The sequence below is a fragment of the Accipiter gentilis genome, chromosome Z, assembly GCF_929443795.1.
Source record: "Accipiter gentilis chromosome Z, bAccGen1.1, whole genome shotgun sequence".
NCBI classification, from domain to species: domain Eukaryota; kingdom Metazoa; phylum Chordata; class Aves; order Accipitriformes; family Accipitridae; genus Astur; species Astur gentilis.
The window spans coordinates 425,287-441,966 of record NC_064919.1 but is presented as its reverse complement, the minus strand read 5'-3'; the positions used below and the strand labels follow the sequence as shown (position 1 = coordinate 441,966).

Sequence of the window (16,680 nt, the reverse complement as noted above, 5' to 3'; positions counted from 1 at the left end):
TACATGCTTCTCCTGCACACTCGTCAATACCTGGGAGTGTGTATGTGTTAGATACTGCAAAGAAATTGAATCATGAATAATTCAGTTTATTATTAATAGCTGACTCCAGTTTGGGATAATTAATTCACCAGAATGGACTTAATTGTGTAGATTGTTTCCATAAACCACCAGAAAAATGACTACATCAGTCCTGTCTCTGAAGCATCCTGTTAAAAATCTGCAATCCTACAGAATTTGGAGCATCCCACAGAGCATTAATGAAAGAGGAAAAGTTTATGTATGCTTAGTGATTCTGGTCAGATATGGTACCTGCAGGTCACATATTCCCTTGGAGAATAAAATATATCTACAAGTTTCACAATGGCAGTTGTTGCAGAAGTACTGTATCGTTCTTTGGACTTTCATTTCAAAGCAAGATGGATCAAGGAGAAATGAATTAAATGAGAGAAAAAGATAGCGAAGTGTTCATTAGGCTTATTCCCAAATGAGCACCTTGCAATTCACTGCACTTTGCTTTTTTAACTTGCTGCTGCTGCTACTCTTCTGACCCCTTGGGAGTGTGCATTGCTTCAGTTCCTGGTTCTTTCTGCAGTTTAATCTCAGCAATTGTGCATTTGTTTGTCACTTGTAATGTATTTCATATTTCTGCTCTGCAGAGAGGATTAGGAGGGGTTTTAGGGAAGGAAGGTAGCCTCCAAGACCGTAGAGCATTTAAGATTAGTTCGGCAGTTGTTTTTTCATAAGCCGAAACTCTTGAGAATATTTAGGAAAATTGCTTAGAAACCTGTGAAAAAGCTTAAAGTTTTGAGGTCACTAAGGTAAGTACAGTGTTGGAAATGCTTTAATTTCTAATGTCTGCTAAACTAGAGCTATCTGGAATAGCACAACAAAGTTTTACACGAACACAGTAAAAAGGGGCTGGAGCTTTCTGATTGTTATCTCACAGCAGCGAGCAACTTGGATTTCCCTAATGCTTTTCACAAAGTGGAACATCTTGTAGCACTTTGCAAAGCATTTAATTACTGGTAATACTGATGCTGCAATTCTCTGGCCTAACATTTAAAGGCAGCATCAGAAACAACAATATTCTTTACGTTTTAAGTAGTAACATTTGGAAACCTTTCAGCTTTCAAGAGCAATCCTTGGCTTCTGGAAGGTCAAAAAATCCCAGAGACAGCCACGGTTAAGTTCAGCCATACCCTTGTATTCCTCAGCTTGCAGAAGCTGTTTTAATTAGGGGAGGAATGTTACAATGAAGTGGGATTTTAATAGCCAGTCTCCGAAGTGCTAAAACATTTCCGCAGGAAAGGGGTTTGTGTTGTGTGGGGTTTTCCCTTTTATGCTTTCCAGTGTGAGGACTAACAAAGTGGTGGTGTAAATATGGCAGTTATTCTGTGCTCCAGAAAAACCTCTGCAAAGCGTTGTGCTTTAACGCCTGCTTCCATGGAATAGGAGAAACCTTAATATTTGGCATTGGAATCATAGAATCGTCAATTGTAGAATAGTTTGGGTTGGAAGGGACCTTTAAAGGTTGTCTAGTCCAACCCTCCTGCAATGAGCAGGGACATCTTCAACTAGATCAGGTTGGTCCAAGCCCCATCCATAGAGTCATAGAAAGGTTTGCGTTGACGGAACCTTCAAAGACCATCCAGTCCAACCTTCCTGCCATGGACAGGGACATCTTCAACTAGGTCAGGTTGCTCAGAGCCCTGTCCAGCCTGACCTTGAGTGTTCCCAGGGAGGGGGCATTGACCACCGACCTGGACAACCTGTTTCAGTGTCTCACCACCCTCATCGTAAAAGATTTATTCCTTATATCTAGTCCGAATCTACCCTCTTAATTTAAAACCACTGCCCCTTGTCCTATTGCAACAAGCCCTACTAAAATGTCTGTCCCCATCTTTCTTTTAAGCCCCCTTTAAGTATTGAAAGGTGGCAATAAGGTCTCCCGCGAGCCTTCTCTTCTCCAGGCTGAACAACCCCAAGTCTCTCAGCTTGTCCTCATAGGAGAGGTGCTCCAGCCTTCCGATCATCTTTGTGGCCCTCCTCTGGACCCGCTCGAGCAGGTCCATGTCCTTCCTGTAGTGACATCCTGCTCATCTCCACACCGAATATAGCCAAGAGAGGTTGAACATCTCCCTGGAGAAGGCAGAGGGACTGAGCAAAGGGTCTCGCTTGTCTTAATTCAGTGGGTGGAAAGATCTGGTGTGCTGCCATCAGGTACATGATGGTGTCAAGAGCAGTGCGGAGAGGTTTCCTATGATGGATGAGGATTTGAAAATTAAAACCAACACCTGTCAGGAAAGGTTCAGGTGTAGTTGATCCTTCCCATGCATAAAATGAGACCTTGTCAGTTAAATAAAATATTTATGGGGAAAGGGAGAGAATTTACAAATACCATGAGAGCCGTACAGCAGCGTACTTAACAGCTGAGAGGTATGACATACGTGCTGTGTGTTATATGGAAAGAAAAAACACATTTCCTAACAAATGCCATTTGTTTGGGAATTGTGCTAAATAGTGATGCCTGTGAAGCTGGACTCCCTTTTGCTTGCCAGATGCTGGATGAAAAAATAGAGCTTTCTGGTGCTCAGTTAGTCTTAGTGTGCTGGACAATTCTAAATAGTCTTCCATTTTTAATATTAATTCATGTACAGTAGAGTCTTTGGGGAAAATGTGATTGGTGAGCCCCTTATTTGAGGTTTATAGTGGTGCTTGCTCTTGCCCTGAAACACCAGCTCATTTTCCTCTTGAATTAGGTAAGTTCTTAGTGTTGGAAATCACTGTGTATTATTATTTTTTTTAATGTTGTGGATTTTTTTGGTGGTGTTTCCTATCTGTTCCAATTTAACTGGAATAAGGTGTTTAAAGGAGATTACGTAGATGTACTTATTTATGCACAACATAAACAGCTTGAATGTGTACCTACAGCTAATTTCTAGAACAACCATGTGGGGCATAATATAACCTGGTGATGTTAAGTAAGAGGCACCCTCCACCTCTTTTTCTAGTCACAGGCTTGACCTCAGATGAAGAGAAGAAATATGACGTGTTTAAAAATAAATAAATAAATAAAACCATATTTGGATACAAACATTTCTAAACTCTATTCAGCCAGGCTCACTGAGCACTGATTAAACATTCAGTGGAGATATTCAGCAATACATCTCTCATTTCTAAAAATACTTTGTCTCCAAGCACTGTCATTTAAGGAATTTCTCCCGGGGGGGGTGGGGGGACGGGACCAAACTCCTTTTAGCTACACCAGAGCTCTCCAGAAACAACCACTGTAGATGGTGTGTGATTAATCAACTGCTGGAATCCACACCGTGCTCCTGCTAAGGGTCAAGATCTCTGTGTTAGAGCAAGAGTGTTTCAGTTGGTATTTCTTAGCCCTGTTCTGAAATGGAAGCCTCTGTTTATTATTGCTTGGATCATAAAGACAAACTACCTCATGGTGAAGAGGCTGCCATTCTTTGCTGCAGAAATCAAGATAAGCTACAAAACCAGAGTTAATTGGCCCTCGTAAATAGTTTGCCTTTGCTGACAGCTCCTGTGGTGCATATTATGCATATCAGCAGCAATAAGACGTTATGTAGTTTTATAATCCAATTCAAAATAGTTTAAAAGACAAACAAACAAAACCACAACCAAAAAATCCCTCCAAAACCTAAAGTGCGGGCTTTGTTTTGCTTTTTTTTTTTAAATCCTCTCCTCCTCTGTCATTTTTAATTCTATTAACAGGCAAAACCTGGAGGCTTAGATTGAATTTCAGGGTTTTTTTTTCTTTTTTATTATTATTTTATTTTTCCCCCTCTGTTTTTTTATGTTGTTGTAGGACTCCATTGTCATCTTATCCTATCTGCAGGACAAAAACAAACTTACCATCTGTCAATCTCAACTTTTACATCCATCAGTCTTCACTTCAGTCCTTTTTGGAGGATTATGAGCATTTCACAAATGAGGTGCTCTCTAGGGGCCAAGAGTGAGTCGCTTTTCTAGCCATTATTGGGTTTTGTCTCCTTTATAGCAGATGCTTATACAATTATAGAGACTTGTTCCCTTTCTGTTGAAGGCTGCAGATCTTGCCAAATGTCTATCCATCTGTCTTGCCAGAGCACTTGAGTCTTCCTGTGTAGGAAGACTGCAAAAAACCCGCAAAAAAAACCAACAACCCGCCCCCCCCCCCCCCCCCCCCAAATCTCCTAACCCCCCCGAACAACAAAAAAACCCCACCAAACAAAAACCTCTTAAGTCTGCTCTTCAGAGCTGGACTCAGTGTTGTGTCTGAGGGACGCTTAGTGGTCAGGAATTAATTGATACAGAAGTATTGTCTCTTTTGTGGTAGAAGGGTCACTTGCATGGCATTCATATTTGAAAAAGGAAAAGAGTAGCCTTTTAAGCATTGCTTGGCAGATTATTTTCTAATTAAATATTTAACATTTATTTCTGAAGGGAATGGTGGTAACTTTTGATGCTCAGTTTGCTAAAACCTTTGAGGAGCTTGATATTTCTTTTTCTTTTTTTTTTTTTGTCCCCCAAATGCTTCTGAATCCTTTATCTACAAAGGTCAAAGAGGCACTTAACATGCTAGTTTCTTTTATTTCCCCAGTCTGCTGTATCTTTTGTGTTTTGAATAAAAATGTCAGTCTAGATTAACTTTTGGCATCCTTTTTGTCCTTCAAAGGCAGCGTATCAGCTTTTCAACATGTTCTGGCCAGCGACAAATACAGTTTAAGCTGGAATAAAACTCATGCACACCACCAGGTGGTAGTACATTAACAACCTTCTTGAAGAGTTGTGGTTTGTACAGATGTCTGAAGTGTGTGTTAATTGCCTTGATGAATTTTTTTAACTAATATGTCATCTTTGAATATATAACCAGCAAGATCCGTTTGGATCAAATTGCTTCTCAGCATATCTTTGCCTTGCTACAAGAATTTTCTATCTGCAGGACAAATATGCTTCTTGAACACCATCCCAGTTATTAAGGCAAATTAAGAATAATGGTAGATCCTGTTGAGTAAGTTCCATGTGTAGCATGGGCTGATTAATAAGCAGCACACGGGATTATGAACAGTCTCTATAGCTTTACATTAATAAAGGGAAATACTCCATTGCTTCCTTGCACAGTGCAGTTATATGGTGAGATGCACTTAAATGCAACAATCCTAAAAGGCTTCTTGATATTAGGCTGGTCTGAGGTGAAGGGAAGAGCAGGACTGCTGGGTTGTAGGAGAACCAAAGAAGTTGCATTTTGGTAATGCCAGGGCAATTGCTAGAAGCTATTCACTGACCCTCTGCATTTTGGGGCTGTAAAGCTAAACCATTTGGCAATCAAGGAGAAAATAGATGAGCTGGCAATTATCACAAAGGCTCAGGAATACCTTGCACTTTTTAACGTGTGATTTTGGACCTTTGGGCAAGGCACAGTAAAGTGCCAGTCTTTATAACTGCTGTATATATATGTTTACAGTGGACTTGTTTCTTATTGCTATGCTGACCGAGGTGGCATCCCCTGACAAGTGCGCTCAGCAAGAAGTATTTTCTTACAAACTTCTGATTTTTGGCACCTATGGCTTCCTGATTTTTCTGCGTTAATCAGGGCAGGTGGTAGAGACAGATCCTGCTTCAAGCTAATAGAAGAAATTGTGAGCCAAGAGGAAAGGAACACATAGTAAACTTTGCAAAATTGTTCTGAACAACTGCAATTAAAAAAAAAAAAAAGTCATTAATCTTGATGCCAAGGTCTTTATAAGTCTCTTTGGAAACTGATGCATGCTGGGCAAGAATGCTTGGCTTTGTGATATGGTTTTGTTACTTTGTGCAGCACGTGACCGAGACTGGCGTTTTTTTCTTCCTCCCAGCTCTTCTGTGGATTTAAGTCCCAGCAGCAGGGCAGAAGGTAGAGATGATGGGGAAACACTGAAAAAGAACCCCGAATGTTGCACTTGTGTTGCAAAGCAGAGCCCTATCATGTGTTGATTGCATTTTGTTGGTCGTTCTTCGTCCTGCCTCATTTACCGTGCTATCTGCAGATGGTGCATTGTCTCTTCATGATGGCAGTAGAGCTTGTGGGGCCCCCCAAATGTGTTGGAATTTGGGATGCTGCTTTGATAAAGAAATTATGATGTGTTTTTTTCTTAAACAGAAAAGGAAGGTGTCAAGTGGTACAAACCAAACGGTCCTCTGCTTATAGTCAAAATCTTTGTTTATCTCTGGACTGGTCATGCCTAAGCCCTGTCCCAAAGTGAGGTGTGCATCACATTTCAGAGGAACATGCTTAGCTTTCATCTGATACCCTTTGCAGCCCGGAATAGTTGTTCTCTTTAGGTGCTGCTGCCTTAGAAATCCTCAGAGCTGTCAAGAGATAAAGGCAGTTGCATGCTCTTCAGAGATGAAACAGCAATTGAGAAGGAGAGTGAGTAAGTATCACCACCACTTTTCAACAAGAGAGACTTCCCAGTGGCTAACAAAATGGCTTTCAGTGATGCATTGCAGAGATCAGCTGATAAAGCATGCTTTACTGCATTACAGAAGAGTCTTTCCATCCCAGTAGACTGATTTGTCTCAAGTATACCTCTGTCAGTGCCAGCAACGAATGAGTTGTTCAAATGCATTAATATTAAACCAATCAGGATGTTCCAATTAATTCTCAAATGCAAATGGGCAGGACTGCAGTTTAAGTGTAGAGTACTTTCTTCCCTTTTGAGCAAAGACATTTATTTAAAGTCTTGCTGAAACAGTTTAAAGCAGCCTCCTTGTTATTAGGGACTACATTTTGGGCACCCACAGAGGGGTAACTTGATTTATCTTGCACTGTGTAAAGGTGAAAGGAATTGCATAAAGCGGGGGGGGGGGGGGGGGGGAGGGAAATCATTATGTTAAGTTGATCTCAGCTCCCTAGTACAGTTAGAAAGGAGGAGAGTGATTAGCTTCACGATGGTTGCGCTGAAATCCATTGCTAAGTGACTAGTCTTCAATGTGTTAACAACTACTGGGAAGAAGGGAAGTTTGAGAAGAATGGAATATTTCTGTAGAAAAAAGACATATTTTTCTATGCAACTCACTTTCTTCATATTGAACCAAAGGTGATTTTCATATGAATATTATTCTTTTGTTAACATACTTTCTACAAATACTATCATTTCTTTGTCAAGAGTAATGACATACCTGCCTGCATACATACTGAGCATGCAATTTTATGCTTGTTAGACTTTGAATGGTGGGAACAGTGGTGGCATGGGATTTGTAATGAAATTATTGTCTGCCAGCCTTGTTATAAGTGTCATTAGCTGTCATCAATTGTAAAACATTTGGGGCTAGTTAAAGAGTGGAAACAGTAGAGTTTTAACACTTAGTGTTGAACATCATCTCATAGCAAATGCCTAATAGTAGTAGGTGGACACTTCATTACTTGTTGTTTCCCTTCATAGAAATCCCACTTTTCCCTCTTTCAGTAATGCAAGAGAGAAGAGCTGAGGCATAATGATTTCTTTTTAAGAAGGCAGCACCGTGACATGTAGTATCACAATCCGACATTGATTCAACAGTGACTCAAAGCAAAGAACGCTCCAACCTGAGTCATCCACAGCATCTCCTGCAGCCGGTCCTTATGTTCATCTCGGTGGGTTCCCGTGCAGGCTTGGCCTGCAGACAGTGCTGTTTGGTTTGAGGTCACAATTCACGTGGGACAGGCACCGTGCTGACATTTTAAGAGGAGGCTGGGAAATGGTCTCTAAGTAGAGGCAGCGGATGGCACTGGGAGAAGTAGATGTTCTTCTCTTTCCAGCAGCAATAGCAGTTTATAGTATCTGTGGTGCAAAACATGACTGGTGCTTAGGGACGTGGTTTAGTGGTGGAATTGGCAGTATTAGGTTTATGGTTGGACTCGATGATCTTAAAGATCTTTTCCAACCTAAATGATTCTATGATTCTTCAGGATTTTTAATGCCACTGAAGAAGCCTGCAAGTAAGGTCAATATTTTTTGTGTTCCCTGCTCAGTCTGTCGTAGTATGGTTTAGGGCATCAATCTTCTACAGCTCGTTCCATGCAGTTTGCTTAACGTTGCAGCTGAATATATTTCCAAATAATATCAAGTTGCATAATGACTGTGGTCTGGTTAGTGTGAATTAATGGTCTGTAATGATTGCAAGAATGGGAAAGGCTGCAGAAGTGGTTTCAGAAAGTAATATTATGCGGGGACAAATTGCTGTAGTGTGTGTGGTACGTTCTGGTGGTGTTTGTTTAGCTTGCGTTTCAATGGTCCGATGTTATTTGCAATATGAATGTTTATACAAGTAGTAAGCAAGTAAAGCCCAACTGCTGGTATTTCATCTGCTTTATCCTAGAGCAGTTTCCTACTGGGGACTGTGCATGTATTGTTGTACAACCATAGCTGCACACCCAAGATTTCATTTTACAGCCTTGTAACAAAGACCCAGTGCACAGGCACAGCACTGCCACTTCCACTCACGATGCCAAAGCTCTTTCCTATGCAAGAGGTTTTATTAATTCATAAAGTTAGTAAATAATTGTGCAGAACTCTGTATTCTTCTCTGCAGAGAAGACTGCAGTTTTCCAGGTACTTCCCAAACATCTGCCTTCCAGCTTTGAACTCAGAAGAATTTTCACAGTCCTGCTAGGAAAGCTCATGTAACAGCCATGCAATTAGGGGTTGCCATTGCAGGTGGATCCCCAGCTAGTAGCAACAAGGATTCTGCTCCTCAAGGCATTGGGAAAGGGCTGCATTGTCCCTTCCTACTGCCTGTTGCCAACAGCAAACACCTCTCTCTAAGGTATACAAATACATGTCAAATGTGAGAGTTCATTAATCATCGCTGGAAAGGAATAATAATTGATAGAGGACTTAGTGTGATGAAATTGGTCTTTTAAATAGCTTGCAGAAGGACTAAGCGCTATCGAAATCCCACAATTAATAAGTCAGTCCTTTGAGCATGGTTCGGTGAACAGTAAACGCTTTTTTCCATTTGTGTTGCAGAGAAAGTGGGTGAGTTCTTGTGGTTTGAAGAACTGTCTTGTATTCAAAGACTGAGTAATAAATTTCTAATTTGTTTTCCCCTTACTCATGTCTGACATTCACTTGACCTCCTGCCACTGCTTGTTTCCACTCTTTCATTAAGACTGCTTTAAGAGAATCTGTGAGTCTTTTTAACAGCATAATAGAGCTGACTCAATATATCTCCTCCCACAGAATCATAGAACAGTTTGGGTTGGAAGCGACCTTAAAGATCGTCTAGTTCCACCTCCGCTGACATGGGCAGGGACACCTTCCACTCGACCAAGTTGCTCAAAGCCCCATCCAACCTGGCCTTCAACACTTCTAGGGATGGGGCATCCACAACCTCTCTGGGCAACCTGTGCCAGTGCCTCACCACCCTCACAGGGAAGAACTTCTTCCTTACATCTCATCTAAATCTACTCTTTTTCAGTTTAAAGCCATTACCCCTTGTCCTATCACTACATGACCTTGTAAAAAGCCCCTCTCTAGCTTTCTCGTAGGCCCCGTTTAGGTACTGAAAGGCTGCTATAAGGTCTTCCCGGAGCCTTCTCTTCTCCAGGCTGAACAACCTCAGCTCTTTCAGACCCCAGCCCCAACTGTCTTCATAGGAGAGGTGCTCCAGCCCTCTGATCACATTCATGGCCCTCTTCTGGACCCACTCGCACAGGTCCACATCTTTCTTACACTGGGGGCCCTACAGTTGAACACTTCAGGTGGAGGTCTCATGAGAGTGGAGTAGAGGGACAGAATCACCTCCTGCAACCTGCTGGTCACTCTTATTTTGATGCAGCCAAGGATACAGTTGGCTTTCTGGACTGCGAGCGCACATTGCCAGGTCATGCTGAGCTTCTTGTCAACCAACACCCCCAAATCCTTCTCAGGGCTGCTCTCAATCCATTCTCTGCCCAGCCTGTATTTGTGCTTGGGATTGTCCTGACCCATGTGCACGACCTTGCACTTGGCCTTGTTGAACTTCATGAATATTTATGAAAAGTGTGTAGTGCTTTAATGGCAATACTGTAATTCCTTTGGGGTTGCTATGCAGTAATAAAATGCTGTTCCAGCACTCTTGACCAATAAGTCAAGATCATCCAAGAGGTGCCACGAAACTTAAGTGCTGGAACAATTTCTTCTTGCAGCCAAGACTGGAGTCAGAAAAGCTTTTGCAGTGAGCTGTAGAATACTTGGTTTTAATTCTTCATACAAAGTTCTCCCTAGGTTCTTTTGTCATAGACTGGTGCAGGGGGTTGATCCTCCCCAGGTGCGGGACTTTGCACTTCTTCCCCTTGTTGAACTGCATGAGAACTGCCAGCCTATTTCTGCAGCCTGTCAAGATAAACAGCTAGTTGCACTGAATTAGTCGAAAGAAATACCAGAACTTGCTTGTGTTCTGTAATCATTGTTTGGAATGGAGTGGATAATTTCATAAAGGGAAAAATCATAAATAAATTTGTTAATTCTTTTGGAAACACTACAATAGCTAATATAGTAAACACACAGTGAATTGTCCTTGCTGATAATTGTGTGAGAGCTTTCACTGAAAAAATGCACTAATATCAGACTTTGGTAGTGTGTAGAGATCCCTCTGTGTCAGATCATAGAGAGCAGCACAATTTGCATTGTGTGTGCTGTTTGTAAACCTAAATGTGGAAGGTGACAGGTGTGATCTCAGGGGAGTTTCATGCAGGTTTGGCTGAAGTGGTTATGAGGTATTATAAGCCCTTGCAATGGTTGCACACCGCTCTTGAAAGCTGCCTTGTGCTGGAAGAAAGTGGCTATCACCTCTACGTTACACCAGCGTAAGTAGAATTATAGAATCATCATAGAATGATCATAGACCTTGAGTGTTCCCAGGGAGGGGGCATTGACCACCGATCTGGGCAACCTGTTTCAGTGTCTCACCACCCTCATCATAAAAGATTTATTCCTTATATCTAGTCTGAATCTACCCTCTTAATTTAAAACTATTGCTCCTTGTCCTATTGCAACAAACCCTACTAAAAAATTTGTCTCCATCTTTCTTCTAAGCCCCCTTTAAGTATTGAAAGGCGGCAATGAGGTCTCCCCCGAGCCTTCTCTTCTCCAGGCTGAACAACCCCAAGTCTCTCAGCTTGCCCTCACAAGAGAGGTGTTCCAGCCCTCGGATCATCTTTGTGGCCCTCCTCTGGACCCGCTCAAGCAGGTCCATGTTTTTCCTGTACCAAGGACCCCAGAGCTGGGATCTCATCAGAGCGGAGTAGAGGAGCAGAATCCCGTCCCTCAATCTGTTGGCCACAAGTAGGAAATGCAAATTCAGTGCTAAGAGTTTTGTCTCAAAGTCCTTTGTCTGAGGGCTGCCACAAAGTTGAGTTTGTTGTATTTCATGCAGCTGCCGTGTGAGCATCGCTTCAGTGGAAGTCAGACAACCCTGTCGCTTGTCTTTTATGCAAAGCAGCGGTATCTGGCTCTGAAGCCTGCAGGGAGATGCGCCGTCTTTCGCAGGTACGTTTATCGGGATGCCGCAGCTCCCAGCACTGCGGCACTTCGGCAGCATGCCATTCGTAATTGGCCCCTTTTTGCTATTTTTAGCATCGATGCCTTAGATCGCTGGCTTCTACACAGAGACTCATGGAGCTTTGGGCAATCCCTTCTCCCTCAGTGGTAACAGCAATTGCACTAACAAAGCTTCATGTCAAGGGTTTTACATAGGCATGTGTCGGGGTTTAACCCCAGCCAGCAGCTAAGCACCCCAGTGGACACCAGGACAGCATGCAAGACTGCATACCTTTTTTTCCTCTCTTTTTTTTTCTTTTCTTTTTTTCTTTTTCTTTTCCTTTTTTTCTACCTTTCTTCCTTTTTTCTGCCTTTCTTCCTTTTCCTTCCTTTTTTCTTCCTTCATTTTTCTTCCTTCCTTTTTTCTTCCTTCCTTCTTTTTCTTCCTTCCTTTTTTTCTTCCTTCCTTGTTGTTCAGAAAACTTTTAGAAGGCATCACAGTTTGTTGTGACGACAGGAAACTAAATTCACCTTAGAAATTAGGACCATGCCGGAGCAACCGGATTAGGCAAGACTGCAGAATGCACAGGGATAGTTCATTGTGTATCCAAATACTTGATGTTAAATGAGTGAGGGGCAATTAACCCTATTCCAAATATTAACTGTCCATATCAGAATGAAGTTATACGCTATGGAGACTTAAGACCCTTGACTCATCTTCCTGTCCTCTTTACCCAGAGAGGGATATTTTATGGCATTTTATGTTACAGTGGTTAAAGTATATCTAGAAACTATCCACAAAAGGTCTACCCAGGCCCTTCTAATAAGATGATTTTGGTTTAAGCAGCAAAAGTTTCCCCTTTCAGTGTCATAAAGAGCCATTTGTGGTTTTTATTGTCTTGTAAAATATGTCACCAAATTTCTTCCAGACTATCCTAAAATAAAAACTCCAACAACCTCTTTGAGGAGTTGAGAGAGTCTTAAAGCTGGAGCTCCAATTTTCTTTGGTGGTTGGTGCATGGTGTTTTACACAGTCCTCTGCTTCTATCATGCCTCTTTTCCTAAATTTCCAGACACTCAAAGAGCAGTATTTTTGCTTTGATAAAAGGCTTCAACTTTTCCATCTCCTGGTGGGGAAGTTCTGACTTGCTGTTTCTGATATGGAGCTACAAACTTTTCATGATTTTACTGGCATTAATCCACCAGACCCAGACCTGTTCCATCAGGGATCTAATTTGCCTTTCCTGAGTAAGAAGGTGTGATCTAAACTGTACAGCATTTTTCTGCTATGATCATTATGTCCTTCCCTCGAAGGAATATTTTTGAGCAGTTGTCTCAGTTGTTTAACATTAATTATGCTTGTCTGTTTATCTTAAGAATTGAAAGAATCAATGTCCAAAAAAAATGCATGTTCATCTGAAATTCACTGTCCATCAGAACAATGTGCTTTATGTATTTCCAAGAGTTTTGTTGTCAAATAGGGGCTGTTAAGAGTCAGATAATCTCAAACAGTCCTTGCACAAGTGGGAATAATAGGAAAACTCTCTGTGATTCTCCCAGATTTTCAGCGGTCCCCAGGGAGGTGCTGCCCTTGCTAACAGAGCATCACCTGCAGCGTGACATTCAGATTAGCTGAAGGTGGAACTGTTTGTCCACCAAATTCCCCAGTACAAGCAGCAGGTGGTGAAGCCAGGGAGATAAAAACCAATACGATTTTACGTGTACTGAAACACTTTGCTAGGTACAATGTGCTAGGACTGGGCGGTGGGATGTGTTGCAATTCATAATAGATCTTCCAATAAAGAATGAATGCTTCTAATTGCTAATATTGGCTGTGTTTGAGTGTAGCCTCTGTGAAAGAGATAGAGCGTGGCTAAGAATAGCTCGTTTATCAGCATGGCAACTCTGAAGTAGCATTACCTCCAGACTCTCTGCACCAGAAGCTGCTCTACCCTTAAATAAAACATCAATACATAATTCACTCTCTGCTTTTCATCAAGTACATCTTCAGGAGACCTTGGACCGTTCATCAAAACCCACAGGAGCTATTTCTCCTAATTTACACTGGTGCCCTGGCTACCTCAACCACAGATTTAATGGCTCCAGTTCAGGATTTTCGGGGGCAGGGTGGGGAAGATCAGCACAGCTTATCATGAGCTCTCTGGCCCTTATAGAAAGGAGAGACAGAGACAGAGGGAGTGCAGATACTCACACAATAAAGCCATAAAGCACTTAAACTTTTGTTGGTAATTCGTTCTATACCTTCCTCATTATATGGTATGCACTAAAGTTTAGGAAATGGGACAGAAACTAGTTGTTGTGGGTTTTGGGTTTTTTTTTTGGGGGGGGGGGAGGCAATGGGATGACAAAACCAACAACCACAAAATAAACAAACCAAAAAGATTATTTTCAGGTTCGCTAACACACTTGACAGATGACTGAAGTAGGTAAAATGAAGGCAAAAATGAACGTGGAGATGAAAATTATTGCTATGCTTTTACTTCTGCTTTTCTTATTCTGCACCTCTATAGTGGGGATTGGAAATGTGATTTTTGTGCATTATAAATACACTTCCCCAGTGCCATCCACCTGAGGAGTGGCAGGCAATAACTGTGCACAGGTGGATATTATTTGTGCCACCTTCTGGTGAAAAAGGAAAAGGCAAATGGGTTCACCTGCATAGTTGATGTGTCTGAAGAATAATGCCAGGAAAAAGAATAAATATTCTATATTTTGTTATTTTTAACATTAGATGGTTTGGTTTTCCTTTTATGCTGTGAACTAGATTTAAAAAAAAAATTACCCCAAAAATCCTAGTATTAATATTAATTATGGTATTAATATTAATTATAGTAATTTGGGGTTGGACAAATGCTGGCTGTCAGATTTGTGGCTAATCTGCTCTGTGCCCAAGTGTGTCTGGAAATTTACTTCCAGTGGTCTTGGAAAAGAATAAAAAAAAAAAAAAGAAGGAAAATTAACAAGATACTTCTTAAACACTTACTGGAAGTGTTTCTTGCTCACCTACGGGTAAGGCAAGCAACACTAAATTAAGCACATTATTAATTGTTGGTAAATTAAAAAGACTTTTTTTCCAGCATAGTGGTTAACTCTGGATCAGAAAAGGATAATGATAAAGCCTCCCTCAAGAAAAAGTTTTTGTTTTTTTCTTCTAAGGATGGTGATGGCGAGCCCCTGTCTTGTGCAGCAACCAGGTCGTCACAGCAGTCTGACAGTCAAACAATCTGCGTTTGAAATATGTCAGAGCACAGTCTGCTCATCTTGGCCAGACTCAGCAGTGGCTAGCCTCTCCTGTATCAGATTTAATTTTGTTTGTTGGAAAAGCAATGCTTGAGTGGATGAAATATCTCGGACTGTGTTTCTCTGTGATGAGGGTGCAAGGTATGAAATAGCTGTTTCTAATACCTAGTCTCTATTTGCCTCCCTCTCTATATCAAAATTTCTGTGCCATAGGGAGCCAAGGTCTCTCTCGGACAGACCTGAGTACGATCAGAAGCTGATGCAGCTGCAGCTTTTGTATTCAGGGTACTGTGTGAGGCCAGTGCCGAGCAATTAAATGGTGTAGATAAGAGAATAACAGATTTAGCAAGCCTTTAGTGCATGCTCAAAAATAGCAGGAAGACGTGTCTTTGAACAGGCAAAGGCGGAGGTGATGACGGTATTAGACATGGCATACATCTGGGCGTAGAATAGTTGGCAATGATGTTCAACATGTGAGTCAGGAACCCCATTCAGTGGAGAATGAACCAAAAAAACAGACATAGCTACACCCCTTAAACTCCAGGGAAAGATGCAGATGAATGCCAAATAGATGCAGCGTAAACAAGTATAGGCTGGAAACCAGGTACTTGAATATATGTTGCTAATAATTCCAGTAAAATGAATAGCTAGGCACAAGAAAAGGAAACAGATTTTACTGAAATAAGTATGCTTTGTGTTGGAGAAAAGTGCCATTCCCCAGTAAAGGCACTTGACAAAGGACCATTCTTTGGAAGATGGAGTTTCTTCCTTAAAGCTGGTAAAACAGTGGCTTTACGCATCATTATTCACACAGTGTGTGTTTTTCAGGGTGTAAGAAATCTCTATACCATGCTACCAATTTAAAGCTGTTGAAAATGTTATATTTACAGCAGAGGCAACCTGAATTCCTTCCAACAGAACAAAGTTAATAGGCCAATAGCTGTGAATTGCTGGAATTAAATATCCCTTCCTTTAAATGCCATTTCGACTACAAATGATAGGTAGTGGTCACCTAGTAATGTTTTGCTGTAGGAAAACAGAAAAAAAACCTGTCACTGCACATATTTAGAACATGACCCCCTGTTGCAGGTCCCTCCCAACTGGAAGTATTCTATTCTATAGGTCTTTATTACTTTGCAATTAAATGACTACCTCAACTGATTTCTTTTTTTTTGCATGAACTTTAAGCTGCAACTGTGCAGATGGTAATTGAGGAAATGAGTCAATAAGCAACAGTTCAGAGAAATTTTTTTTCCTGCATGTCCTACATCCGTGGGTAGTCTTATAAGTATGAAATTAATTTCTTTTACTGCCTTCTGTTGAGGTGGTGTGGATTAAACTGTCTTTAAAAATACTACTGTATTACCATGCAGTCAGGTATGTTGCTGATGCGGTTCTTAGGTGATAGTGCCAAACCTGCTTTTACCAACAATCCAGAACAACAGCAGTAATTCACTTATATGCAGTTTTTCTTTACAAGTCACCCTTTCTTTGCGATGGTTATATAGTTTGTAAGAGTAGTTGTACTATGTTCATTGTTGGTTTTAAAATCATTAATTTTAGTGCCATGGTTTCACATTAGTAACATTTATTTTTTTAACGGAATAATGGTTTAAGTGTGGTGGTTTTGTCCAGGTTTCTTACAGCCCAGATGGCAGTTAATCCATTAATGTTGCATTAATATTTGCTAATGACAAAACAAGGGAATTACAATATTGCACAGCAGCCTGGTTTTGGATAGTTGTGCATCCATTAATCATTTGTACCTAGCAGAAGTGAAAAGGTGGAGCCATTAGAGGCAAGAAGGGTTCAGAGCACAGGACAGAGTGACAGTGGAAATGAGTTTCTTAAAAAAGCAAATACTTGGAAGATAAAGTTTGTAGTGGACTACATTAAATATTATAAAAGCTGTTGAGAAAAAAAT

The 16,680-nt window shown here is 41.1% G+C and overlaps 1 protein-coding gene across 2 annotated transcripts in view; it reads left to right on the top strand.

Annotated features, from left to right (window-relative positions):
* LOC126036610 (leucine-rich repeat and fibronectin type III domain-containing protein 1-like protein) overlaps positions 1-16,680 on the top strand; it is a 57,316-nt gene that overhangs the window by 25,569 nt on the left and 15,067 nt on the right. Inside the window, exon 1 of one of the 2 annotated variants that reach the window (XM_049796586.1) lies at positions 11,432-11,504. The exons of the other annotated variant lie outside the window; for it this stretch is intronic. The gene's annotated coding sequence lies outside the window, so the exon portion shown is untranslated. Of the gene's footprint in view, positions 1-11,431; positions 11,505-16,680 lie in introns of those variants that run through there. 2 annotated transcript variants of the gene reach the window in all.